The following is a 13,784-nucleotide window of genomic DNA, read 5'->3' on the forward strand; positions in this document are numbered from 1 at the left end:
GCGGATTTCCCAGATTTAAGTGTGTTATAAATGGATAAACTTCATCACGTGGGATGATTTAAACTAACTGATTTGAGATCCAGGCTGGGCATGACAAAGGAAAAGTTGTCAATTACCTTTAGTGAATTTCAGTCATATAGAGCCAAACTAGATAACTCATTCTTTTCTTACCCTTTCATCTCTCCCCGTCTCCTGCAGTGAAAGCATCAATTAATGCCTGAAAATACAATCTAAATTCATAAGTTACTCCAAAATTTGTATTTTTTGCTTTATGTAATTTACATAAGTCTTTATTGTATCCTAGTGAATTTAGAATCAGTTTAACATTCATAATATGGTAAAATATGGTTAGGTAATTTAAAGAAAAGTGACTTCCCAATACAATTTTAAAAATTAAAATGAAGATTAAATAATACAATTTATATAATGCCAATACATAACCAAGTGGACTGAATAGTTTTTCTTCCATCAGTGATTCTACAGTTACACAGTTTGATCTTCTAAAACCTATCATTACTGATCTTCTTTGTCATTATTATACACTCAATGGCTATGTTCTAATAGATGAGTGTTACACTGTTACACTTACTACTTCTTTCATACAATTTTTATATCTAAGAAGTGATTATTTGCTTTATTAGAGAAGGCTAAATAGCTTCACTTTGAAGACTGACTTTCTTTAACATAAATAATATGATGACTCTTCCATATAGTTACTTTGACGTGGCTCTAAGAGCAAAATTATGTCACATATAAATCAACAACCTAGTTAATGGAATCTAAATTAATATTTTAAATTCAGAAGGTGCATTGTTTTTTACAGACAGTAACATTTTAAGGCAACATTCTAATTAAATACTGCATACTGGAAAGAGACTAAACCTAGGTTACATCTGGTTGCTCTACGTGAAAGATAAATATTTAATGCAAATGAAACTAGCATTTTTGAAACAAATATTTACCTTTTATTTAGATTGACCGCACACACACTTTTTTTGTAGCATAGCTAATGAATGTTTATGCAAAGTGCCAACATACACAGTGGTAATAAACTATAATGAAAATAAATGTTGGAAAAGAAATTAAACTTTCTTTGTATGGGGAAAAGTGTTTTTTATATGAAGCATAGCAAAGCAAGCTAATCCTACCATGTTTAAATGCAATTTTTATTGAGATGAATCAAAGGCAATGAAAGGCAGGCATAGTAGTTTCATTCTATTTTAAACTACTTTATTGTCTACAGCTGCTGTTTTTGAAGGATGCCAGTCTCTTATACTTCATTGGCAGCAGCCTGTATCCAGTCAATCTTTCACAAAGGAACAGAAAGTTCACTACCCTGAAGAATCCTTCCATCACTTTGCTTTAACCACTTAGCAAAATAACAAAAGGGTAACTGTGTTAAAAAATTGTATTTCTCATAGGTGGGAATTGAACAATGAGAACACATGGACACAGGAAGGGGAACATCACACTCTGGGGACTGTTGTGGGGTGGGGGGAGGGGGGAGGGATAGCATTGGGAGATATACCTAATGCTAGATGACGAGTTGGTGGGTGCAGCGCACCAGCATGGCACATGTATACATATGTAACTTACCTGCACATTGTGCACATGTACCATAAAACCTAAAGTATAATAATAATAAAAAAAAAAAAAAAAAAAAAATTGTATTTCTATATTTTTAGTTAAAAACTTAAAATCGGGGTGTTTAGAAATGTAGGACTTACAGGAGCACTAACTAAACAAAGATGGTTCTTGAAACTCTCTTACATGTTGCATTCGTCACTTTCAGTTGTGTGAAGGCTATGCGTGCAAGGGTAGTCTAGATGGAATACTTTTAAAAATTTCTACAACGAGCCTAATTCAGGTGCTAGATAGACCAAGATTCTAGGATTTCACATGTCCTTGCAATGAAATATTGAGACTCCTATTTCAAAGATAGATTTATAGGCATGTACGTAACCTAGGTTCCTCAAATTTCACACGAATATCCAAAACCAGATTAAATTCATATGGTTTTCCATATGAGACAGAAAAAAGCTTTGGATGCACCACCTTTGTATGTCTGCTTTTACTAAAAGCTAAGTCACATAATCCATAGTTTGTGGCCTCTGATGCTTAGCAAGTGTCTTTACCGTTTTTTTGTAAGATAGTTTCCAGATCTACAGCATAATTTAAAAGCAATTTATGTAATTGACAGAGCAAGAGATTCACATGTCATATCTTAAACAGTCATCTGGCTGACACGCACCCTAACATGACTAAACTCTTCCAGTAGTGCATTAATTTGCTGCACGAAGAATTAATAAAATTCATTGTTGAACTAGTTGGAACTAGGGAGGAATGTTGGTCTAATCCTTGGCATACATATATTTCAAATATGTGGACTACAGAGTACTTCACCTTAATTAAATATAGTGTAATTAAGTCACTGTTTTTGAGCCTTATCATTCACTTGGAAAATAATTTCCACATATAGACTAACATAGCTAATCAAAAAGTTATACAAATTTGAGAGAAAATACACATAATGGCCACATCAGAAGCAAACAAAAAAGTACTCAGCATTGTCTGACTCTACTATTTCCTGTTAAGAATTTGGAAGTTTCACTCGCTAGGTTTCTATGCTCAGTATCTTTATATTGAAGCACAACTGTTCTGACATAAATGACAGGAGCATGCATTGCTCTTCTTCCATCAACTCACTTGAAATTTTCTCACAAAATAGCCCTTAACTGTTACAAAGCTTGATTTTTATATTCCCAAGAGGAACCCCATTTTCTATTTGATGAACATTGGGATTGTTGTTTCATAGGAAGGCAATCATTATGGTGCCTTTGGCACCTGTGACTGATTTTCTCCATTTACATGTTCCTACATATCGTTAATCCTTCCCTTGTGTACTGAAAAGGCATCTGGTATTAGTCAGTAGTGAAGTAAAGATCTGTTTGCTTCAAAGATATGTTTAAGGCCCCATATCTCTGATGTAGAAAATGCATGATTATTCATTTTTAAAGCCAGTTGTGTAATTTAAGATTGTTATCCAAAATCGAAACATAAAAATGCATAAAACCAAAGCTTGAAAAGGGAAATTAACTTTTAGATAGCTGTATAATAGCAAAGGATTTCCACTTTCTGCAAGTTGAAATGATGCTTAATAAAACATAATTTTGCAAGAATTGGTGTATTTTATCAGATATATACTCTATCCAGTTTGTTTTTGTATTTTATATAATCACCAAAAATATAATTACAAAACCCTTGTCAGAATGGGATTTTTACTGGGATCCTGGACAACAATGACATAAAAATACAATGTCAGAAGTGTAGGAATATCTCTAGGACATCTACAAATGATAAGGAAATTTCCAAATACCCTGTGTCCAATGGTATGCCCAGAAAAGTCCTCCTTTTGATCTAAGTAACTCACAGTGTTTAGAATCCCAGGCTAAACTTCCCCCTGAATATTTCTTGGACTTTTCATGTAGTCTACTACCTCTAGTACTTTTTATCTGCTTCAACCCTAGTGAAATATTGAATAAACTTGTCTCAAGAATCAGACAAATGATCACCCAGCACTGCCTTAGTTTTGATTTCTGTGCAGTGATTTTTGCAACTTATGGAATTGGAACCAATGTCAAGACTTGGTCAACTGTTGTCATTTATTTATACCAGACAGGGCTAGAAGGCACAGTGAGAACAGCCAATGGATACCCTGAATTTAAAAGCTCAGCTAAGAAAATCAGATCTGCAGCCATGAAGAAATCAAGAGTCTTGTTATGATTCAAGATATGGATGGAGTGTCCGCAAAATTTAAGCTCTATGAGGGCAGTTCTATGAGTTCATAGAATTTAAGTTCTATGAGAGCAGATATTTTTGTCTGCTTTATTCACTGCCATAATTACAGTAGAACATAGTTGGTGCCCGATAGACATTTGTTCAATGAATGGGTGAATCGATAATATATACAACATGAGAACAAAAAACAGAGCAGATGGTAAAACAGAAGATGATGGCCAAGAAGAAGGATCAGGAACTAGAAGTCAAACTAGTTGGTAAAATATAAATCAAGCAAGTAGTCACACAGACAAGAATAAGAAAACCCCAAAATATGACAGCAAGACAGTCAATGAAGTACTTGAGCATAATAAAGATGACCTTTTTGGGAGTACTTGCTATGTGTAGGTGATGCTCTAAGTATTTTACATATGCTACTTCTTTTCGCCCCTCACATTATCCTACTATCATCATGTTACAGAGAGGAATGTAAGTCACAAGAAGACTCCATCTTGTTTAAGGTCTCTATTTTAGAAAGTGGTAAAAATTGCATTTGAGTCAGAGCTTCTGCCCCTCCTATACTGCCTCCCTTTGGACTCCCTGAATATAATGAATATTAAATGGAGCCTGGCATAGGAAGCAGAGAAATGGATGCACAACAGTAGGAAGAGAATTTGATTTCTAGCCAAACCTTGAGGCCAGCCAGGAAAATTAATAAATCAGATTAGTTTGGGCAGACACCAAACCTAAGGCTTAGTGGACCCAGGAATTCATATTGGAACAACATATTGGAAGCACATGGTAAGATATGGACAGATTATGATAGCAGGTTGTTTTTGTCTTTTATGTCATACTTCAACCACTTTAATTTTCTTAGTCCAGTAATTTCCATTTTGTGAACATTAAACAATTTGTGGATTACCAAAAATCAGTATTTACATTTTAGTTCCTGATCTGTTGGTTGATTAAATATATAAGGTAAAACACTCCTAAAAAGAGAGGAATTGCTTTTCTACTCACTTGCATTTCGTACTTTCTAGGAGCATGTGTATAATTTGAAAAAGTAAAACACACAAACAAAAAACCCATACATTTAAGACATATTATTTACTTGATTAATTGGCCCACTGTTGTGAATCTGGATTGTTGAACCATTGGATGAAATCAGATGGCCACAGAAATGTAATCTAAAGAGCTGACTTTAAGCTGTATTAGGATAACTACCGCTCATTAAGTTCTCATTTGTTATCTGCTTGTATATTAATTAGCGCAGGTTTTCTCAACCTTGGCACTGTTGATATTCTGGGTAAGGTAATTCTTTGCTGTGGGGGACTGCATTTTAGGATGTTTAGCAGCATCCTGGTTTCTACTCACTAGATGCCAGTAGCAAGCCCTTATAATTATGAGTGAGGTGCTTAGGGCACAGAATTTAATGTTCTCTCGGATTGTACCTTACCTCACTGTGGTGACAAATAATGTCAAGTGTTCCTTTAAGGGAAAGAAAAATTCTACTCATTGAACCACTAAGTTAAAGGAATACTAATAGTCTTATCAACTACATTACAAAATGTATAAATGGGATCTATAATATAAAACCTTATTTCTCATTCATATAATAGTCCAAATATGTATCACTTGCCATGAAAGACTTTTTCGATGTGAACATTCAGAGGCCCCGGTTATTTGCACATTGTGCCTCCAATATATATTCTGAGCCTCTTATTTTCTGCTGGTGGAGGGGAAAGAGACAAATGAAAGAGATGATGTTCTGCTGGTCATTGAAAGGGCAAACACATGACTTGAAAGCTGTATCTCAGATGTATCAGACTTTGACTCAAAGTCATTGGCTACAACTCAGTCACATGGCTATTCCAAGGAGATCTGCAAAATGTAGTCTAGCTGTGTGCCCAGTATAAAGAAGAAACACATATTTAATGAACAGGGTGTGCATACACCCTAGAGAGCATAGAAGCAATGTTTGTGTGAATAAAGAGAGAAAGAAGGGGAGCGGGAAGAAATATCCTCCTAAAACTGGAAATGATTCAAAAGCACATTGATAGAGAAATGAATAAATAGGTCGGAATGCATTCACACAATGGAATATATGCAGCCGTAAAAAAAATGACCTATAGCTAAACATGACATCAGGGATGAACCTTTGGAAGCATCAAGACAAACTAGCAAGTCCTGGAAGACCACACTATTATATCTAACTATAAAATTTAAAAACTATCCCAACATTCTTCAATATACTCTTTAGGCACATGATAAAACTAGAGCAAGAAATTGGTAAACACAGAATGCAGAATAGAAGTTATCTTTTAAAAAAGACACAAGGTGGGGTGGGATAGGACAATGGCACAATGGGAGATGCAAGTTATTGGAAATGGTCTTGTTTGAAGGCTGAGTGATGGGCTTGATGTTATGCTTCATATTATTTTCTTAGTAACTTAAGTGTATTATTGTTTATGCATAAATAATGCATTACAATAGAAAATATTAATACCAAAAAGATCGAAAAAGAACAAACACATTAGTATTTATTTAGGATGGAGCATCATATATTTTCTGAGCATTTGCCAATGGCAAATTTAACCCAATTGTTAAAGCATTAGAACTTGTACTGCTAGTTATTGTTAAAACCTTCTTAAGACAGGACAAAGCAGTTAATTTCCAGTATGAATTTCTGGTATTATATTTCATTTTAGCTTTAATCACTGTTATTTTGTGATTTATTTTGATTATGGCACATTAGTTATAATATTAAGATTTGTTATCACACTGTTTTGAATAACATGGAGGAAATTGTTTTTCACTCTGTTATGTGCTTGAAAATGTGATTTTATTATTTCAGAGAAGAGGCTTTTACCTCGAATATTTTAAAATTTTAATGCTGTCTAAGGCAAGAGAAAAATACAGAAGTATGCTTTATGTTAAACTCTACTAGTATAATATACTTAACTTGATGAGGAACGTAAAAAGAAACAAAACTTTACTGAGTATGCTGTTGAAAATAGCCGATCTATGCACTGAAGAGTTAATTCATATTGGAATGAAAAACCAAGAGATAATCTTTTGGAACACAAATACAGAGAAATTGCATCAATTTACCAAGATCAATGTTGTTTGTCTGTGGGCCAATTAGTTGACAAACCCTTATTATATTCAAATACCTTCAATTTAGTTACCAAATTAGAATGTGGGCTTGGATGCTGTCTAAGCTGAGGACTTCCTTTCACCTTCTCAGATCCCGGTTTGATGTATTCTTTCATTTTCAATTTGGAATCTATTGTTGATCATAAGTACTGATCACATTCTGGGGCCTCGTGGAAAGAAAAAAAAAGGTGCAGGAAATTCACTTAATCCTTCTTTTCCTTTTCTCCTCTAATATCATAGGATACAGAATCAGAGAAATGTCTCATAATTTAATTGGCAATGGATGATTTATAAGACTGTATTAATGACAATATATGAGAGTATTTTAAAAGAGATTTCACATGAAGTAAAAAATACCCACTACATACCCATAAAAATGTAAAACACAGACTTCTATTCCCGGTAACATTTAGTTATCATTTAGGTTTGAGCGTTCAAAGACATGCATATTGTTCAAGCATCCTTTTTTTTTGGTAAAAGTACACGCAAAATCTCAAGCAAATAAATTTGCATAGGGATGGTCATGATATTTTGACAAGTTTAGGATGGATAAATATAAAACTTACGCAGAAACTGTGATGCCTGACAGACGTTGGTGTTTGCTTCATTATTGTCATGGAAATTGTGTATAAAAATAAATTTGACAAGCTTTGTTATGTTTGGTGCAATTGAAAAAGTTGTTTGTGTAATTCCTTTGATGATTAACTGACTAGAGTTTTAATGATGCCATTGAAGAGAAAAACAATGAAGCATCATTCCTAGCAACTGGTACCCAGCAGCATAGAAAATGATCCACATTTGGCAAATTTACCTTGAATACAGCTGTTGGATGAACATAAAATTTGAAGAGTTGGAAGAAAAATGAGATATGGAGTCCAGCATTTATAAAGAATTATCAAATATGAGTAATTGCACTCAGTTTAACCAAAACACTTAGATTTTTGAAGCTGACTCATCATTTTAATAATTTCCTTTTAAAAGCTGTTTTATGCCTAATAAATCCATATGACATCAAAGTGCTTTGAAACACAATCTCTGCTATTTCTTTCGTTAGATAAGGAAGAAGTGAAATTTCAAGTAAAATGTCCCCTGAAAAAAAATCTATTTTTGCATGATATAGTGATTACCACACTATTTATTCTGACTGTCTGGGTTCATGATCTGGCTCTACCTGGTAGCAATTGTGTACTCATAAAGCAGTTTTTGGAGAAAAATTTGGTTCACAGAAACAACATTTGCCAAAGAGAAAGAGCATGAGATTATATGCAGGATGGAGGTTAGACAGAAAAGGAAAAATCTTGATTTCACCCTTGCTAATATGCTAGTTGTTCAGGGCTATGACCCGGAGCCCATGACCTGTGAACTTAAACTCAAATGGCATAATTCTCCCTATCAGGGATAACCATGGTATCTGATTTTATCACTTCTACATGGAAACAATATTACCAATACACACTATTGGCTCTCTCAAAGAATAGATGGCATTCATAAAACAATTGCCTTTTCCTAGATTTACAAGAAGAAAAGGGAGTACAATAAGGCACTTGTTTGATGTGACTCTCCTTTTTGATTTGCGTCTTCTAAACTTAATTTTGATTTCCCCTCTATGCCTAGTGTTTATTGGAACAACTATGTTCCATTAAGTAGAAAGAAAGATTTTTATATACTGGGATTTATAAACCCTTATATCTTGTTTTATTTATTTTTATTTTTTTAATTAATTAATTAATTAACCAGAAACACGAAGAGATAGATAACAGCTGGCCATTAAAGAATAAAGTAATACATAAAAATTTCAACTGCATTGGGTGAATTTAAGACTTGGGCAATAGTAAACCAAGCTGTGAGGCATTTTGAATTTTCAGGATCACATTACGCAGTTGTGTCAGGAGACTATTTACTGGTGAGCAGAGACACCAAAAATGTAGGTCTTTTGAGCCTTCTAAAATTTGTGTTTATCATTCTATAGAATTTCAAAATTTTTACTGCATGTGTTTCTATTCTTAAAACATTCTATTCTTGAAACAAAAACATTCAAAACATTCAGTTTTGCATGTTTTTGAATGCATATAAATGAAATCATACTATAAATATTCTTCAAATACAGGCTTTTTAAATTAATTGTCTCTAAGATTTGATCATATTGTTCCATTTAGCCATTATTCACTGGTTCTCCTTCTAACTCGTATTCAATTTTCTGGATATAACACAATTTATTTATCATTCTTCTGTTTGTAGATATTTGAATGTGTTCATTTTTTCTTAATGCAAACAGTGCTACTTGAACATTGTCATAGTTTTCTCCTGGTTATATACAGGTAGCTGTTTCTAGTTATATACAGTTATTATGGTCTAATATTTGACCCCAACACAAAACAAGAAATTCGTTTTACTTGGCAATCAAATAAACAAAAATTTTCACAAACATCAGAAGTAATCCTCATTCAATGCAGTCTCATATTTTTATTCTATTGTATTATATTTATACTCTATGCCACGTTATTGTAGGTCGCTAACCTGGTCACTCTCCAAAGGCCACAACCACAAAGCCAAGAGAGTAAAAGTTCTAGTATATTTAACCCGACAAATGAATTCAGTTGAAGGCTGGTTGACTTTTACACCCATGTATTTGAGATTCCTCTTTTACTGAACACTACTGGACATTAGAAGATTTCCTGCCAGATGAGCGTCATATAAGTATGCTGTATACATACAAATGTATATATACATTTTTACAAATACACACACACACACAGGATTATCTGTCAATTTCAGCAGGAGTTTAGTATCTAGTCTGCAGTGTGGCTAGAAATGGAAGTCCTCACTTTTTGGAATCTTAGGCAGTGAGACACATTTTGGAATTTTGTATTTCCAGAAGTACTAGATGACCTTGTTTTGGAAAAATTTCCCATAAAAACAAACAGAAAATAGACAAAATACAAAAACACATAAAATTGTAGCTACTGGTAGAGATTAGAGATCTACCAAGGCAGCAAGAAATTAGAACACAATCCCACAGAGTAGCAAAGTCCAAGTTCTCAAGGAGAAACTATCTGTAGACATTTGCTACTACTTCCCCTGCCCCTAGTCATTTGCTTACTTAAAAGCAGCAGCTGAAAGGCTGAGAGCAATTCAAATGTAAACATAGGGGTAAATGGAAATGGATATTGGATGTATAAGGCAATGACAAAAGAAGCATTTTGGCAATACATACATCACATAGTAATAATAGCACAAAAGGTGGGAGGAAAAAATGAAATTAAAGTAATACAGTCTTTATGTTTTCTCAGAAGTGGTAATAGTATTAATAATATTAGATTTTAACAGGGCAAAAAACACACTGAAATCATTGGGACAATCCCAAATGGAGATTTAAAGAATATATAGCTTACATGCTAAGTAGAAGAATGGGATTAAGCAATAAAGGACAGCTACCAAAAAACTACATCAATTATTACAGTTACTGGGAAAATAATAAAATTTTTTTTCACTGAGAGCTTGGAAATGAATGAGAATATCTTCTGTTACTGTTTACTTTCAACATCATATTCAACATTATATTAGAAGTTCTAGCCAGTGCAATAAAGAAACAAAAGGCATAAAAATGAAAAGGAAGTAGAAAGCTCATTATTTGTAAGTGACACAACTGTGTAGGTAAAATATGTAAATGAATCTACATATGAACTTAAAATTAATAAGTATATTTAGCAAGGTCAGCAAACTCAAGATCAATATTAATTATACTTCTATATACCAGCAATAAATAACTAAAATTATGTTTAAAAGTTATACCACTTATAAAAGCATAAAGATTATACATAATATAAGAAACTCCATGAATATCCACCAAAATGACTAAAATTTAAAATACTGGCCAGGCATGGTGGCACACACCTGTAGTCCCAACTACTTGGGAGCCTGAAGTAGGACTATCACTTCAGCCTGGGAGGTCGAGGCTGCAGTGAGCCATGATCGCACCACTGTACTCCAGCCTGGGTGACAGAGCAAGACCTTGTCTCTAAAAAAATAATAAAATAAAATAGGCTGGGAGGGGTGGCTCATGCTTGTAATCCTAGCACTTTCGGAGGCTGAGGCAGGCGGATCACCTGAGGTCAGGAGTTCGAGACCAGCCTAGCCAAACCTGTCTCTACTAAAAATACAAAAATTAGCCAGGGGTGGTGGTGCATGCCTGTAATCCCAGCTACTTGGGAGGCTGAGGCAGGAGAATTGCTTGAACCAGGAGGCGGAGATTGCAGTGAGCGGAGATCGTGCCACTGCACTCCTGCCTGGGTGACAGAGCGAGACTCCGTCTAAAACAAAAAAAGAAAAAAAGTAACTAAAATAAAATAAATACTAACAATTCTAAGTGTCAGAGAGAATGTGGAGCAATCAGAAGTCTTTTAGCCTGTAGCAAACCCACTGTTAGTATACAGGCAAAAGAGAAGCTTATATTGCTTGCCAAGTGTTTGCAGCAGCATTATTTGTAATATCTCCAAATTGAAAATAGCCTAAATATCCATCAATAGTAGATGACTGATAATAAACAAATTGTGGCATATTCCTAAAATATAACACTAAATCGCAATGAAAATTAACTTACTAGGGCTACCTATAACAATACACATGAATCTCACAAAATGTTATTAAAATAATGAGTCCTAACACAGATAAATACAGATTTTTTGATTCCATTTTATAAAAGTTAGCAAAACTGATCTATGTAGACAGGAGTCAAGATAATTGTTAACATGGAGGAGGAAGGCTAGAGATAATAACTGAGTGAGGACATCAGAGTGACTTTTAAGGTCCTAGTAATATTCTATTTCTTAATCCAGGTGGATATGGGAAAGGCTAGAAATGAATTTTTATTAATAAACCTGATTTTTCACCTGTCTCTCTAGCTGAGCCCTTTGTCATATGACTTCAGGGTTTCTCTGATAAAGGCAGAATATAGCTCCTTATATGACGTGTTTTGGTTAATAGAATGAGGCAGAAATTAAGGTATGTCTGTTCAAAGCCTAGGCTTCAAAGGCCCTCATACATTTTATAAAAAATATTTCATTTTAAATTTTTGTGGATATATAATAGATGTTTAAATATCTCATGAGGTATGTGAGATATGTTGATAGAGGCAGGCAATGTATAATAATCACATCATGGGAAATGGGGTATCCATCTCCTTAAGCATTTATCCTTTGTGTTACAGAAATCTGCAATGCTTCATGAATTTGTGTGTCATCCTTGCACAGAGGCTATGCTAATCTCCGTATCATTTCAATTTTAGTGTACGTGCTGCTGAAGTCAGCACCCTCATGCATTTCTATTTGCTTTTTAGGATTTCTGCAATCACTATGAGTAGAACATGTCTGTGTTAGCCTCCCAAAAGGAAGATGGATGGGCTGTAGAGGAGAGACGTACCAGATGTCTTACTTTGTGTTGTTATAACAAAATACTTTAGACTGGGTAATTTATAGAGAACAGAAATGTATTTTTAGTGGAGGCTGGAACCCATGATCAAGGCACCAGCAGGTTCAGATCTAGCAAGGGCCTAATCTCTGCTTCCAAGTTTGTGCCTTGTTCCTGCATCCTCTGAAGAAGAGGAATGCTGTATCCTCGACAAGTAAAAGAGGTAGAAGGCATGGAAGGGCAAAAGAGAGAGGGGCAAACTCCCTCCATTGAGTCCTTTCATAACGACATTAATCCATTCACGAGGACAGAACCCTCATGACCCAAATACCTCCCCAAAGACCCATCCTCCCAACATTTGCATTGGGGATTATGTTTCCAACACACGAAGTTTAGGGAATACATTCAGACCATAATACCAGGTAAGCTGCCCCAGCCAAATGCAGCCTAAAGTGAGTCCCTGTTGGTATTTCCAAATGCACAAGCAGCTAACTGCAAACACAGGAGTAATGCCAGACATGTGGGCTCCGCTGTTGGTTGGATTTCGCAGGTTTCATTTAGATGGGAAAGTTCTGTTTCACGTGTTTTTCATTCTCTTCCACAGACTAATAGGCTAGACTAGGTGTGTCTTTCTCATGATGATGGCATCAGCTCATGTAGAACTGCATTTTACACAAAGTCTCTTAGATTCTTGACTTGGAACTAGCTCTCCGTAAGTTCTGCTTTATTCCATTGGTCAAAGCAAGTTAGTTAGATGACCAAACCCCAAATCAGGGAATAGAGAAATGTCCTCTTTTGTGGAAGAAAATGCAAAGTCTCAAGGCAATAGCTTTAATCAGAGGGATTGTGAAGTATTGGAGCCATTAACACCATCTATGACTCCTAGAAGGATGTCACACAGTAAATAAGTAATTATAGCATAATTCATTCATTAAACTTGTATTAAGTATTATGAAGAAGAAATACTGCATGGTAAGCTCTACATGGAAAACAATAGAGAAAACAAATATATTGTTAAGCATTTCTATTTCAAGATTACAATCCTGGATAATTATAATATTGACTATCACATTTCCATAGTAGGAGCTATTTAATAATGCATATGATATCTAGTCTGCATTTTGTTAAACACATAAAACTGACATTAAGCAACAAAACTAATATCCTGGTTATGTAAAAATCTCTGATTATTTTTCTATTTAATTTTGAGACCTAAGCAAGGCAGGCTATTTCCCTCTATCTCCAATGATTTCGCACAAAGCTTTTACACCATGTGGTTTTATATCTTTAGGTTTGAGAAACATATATATTGCTTAGAGATTATGAGGGAGTGAGGCAGGGAATCATTAGGGAAAAAATTTGTCCTCAATGTGTTACCTTTGCAGAGGAAGAAAAATGCACCAACATTTATACTTTCTTGGGTATCTTGTTCAGGACGCTTCTCA

At 34.6% G+C, this 13,784-nt stretch overlaps 1 non-coding gene across 1 annotated transcript; it reads right to left on the reverse strand.

Annotated features, from left to right (window-relative positions):
• Window positions 1–12,137: 12,137 nt before the first annotated feature.
• Window positions 12,138–12,241, reverse strand: LOC112132826 (U6 spliceosomal RNA). Its single transcript, XR_002914547.1, has one exon. It is a non-coding gene; the product is annotated as a U6 spliceosomal RNA (small nuclear RNA).
• Window positions 12,242–13,784: the final 1,543 nt, after the last annotated feature.

This window comes from Pongo abelii, chromosome 2, assembly GCF_028885655.2.
Source record: "Pongo abelii isolate AG06213 chromosome 2, NHGRI_mPonAbe1-v2.0_pri, whole genome shotgun sequence".
In the NCBI taxonomy this organism is placed as follows: Eukaryota; Metazoa; Chordata; class Mammalia; order Primates; family Hominidae; genus Pongo; species Pongo abelii.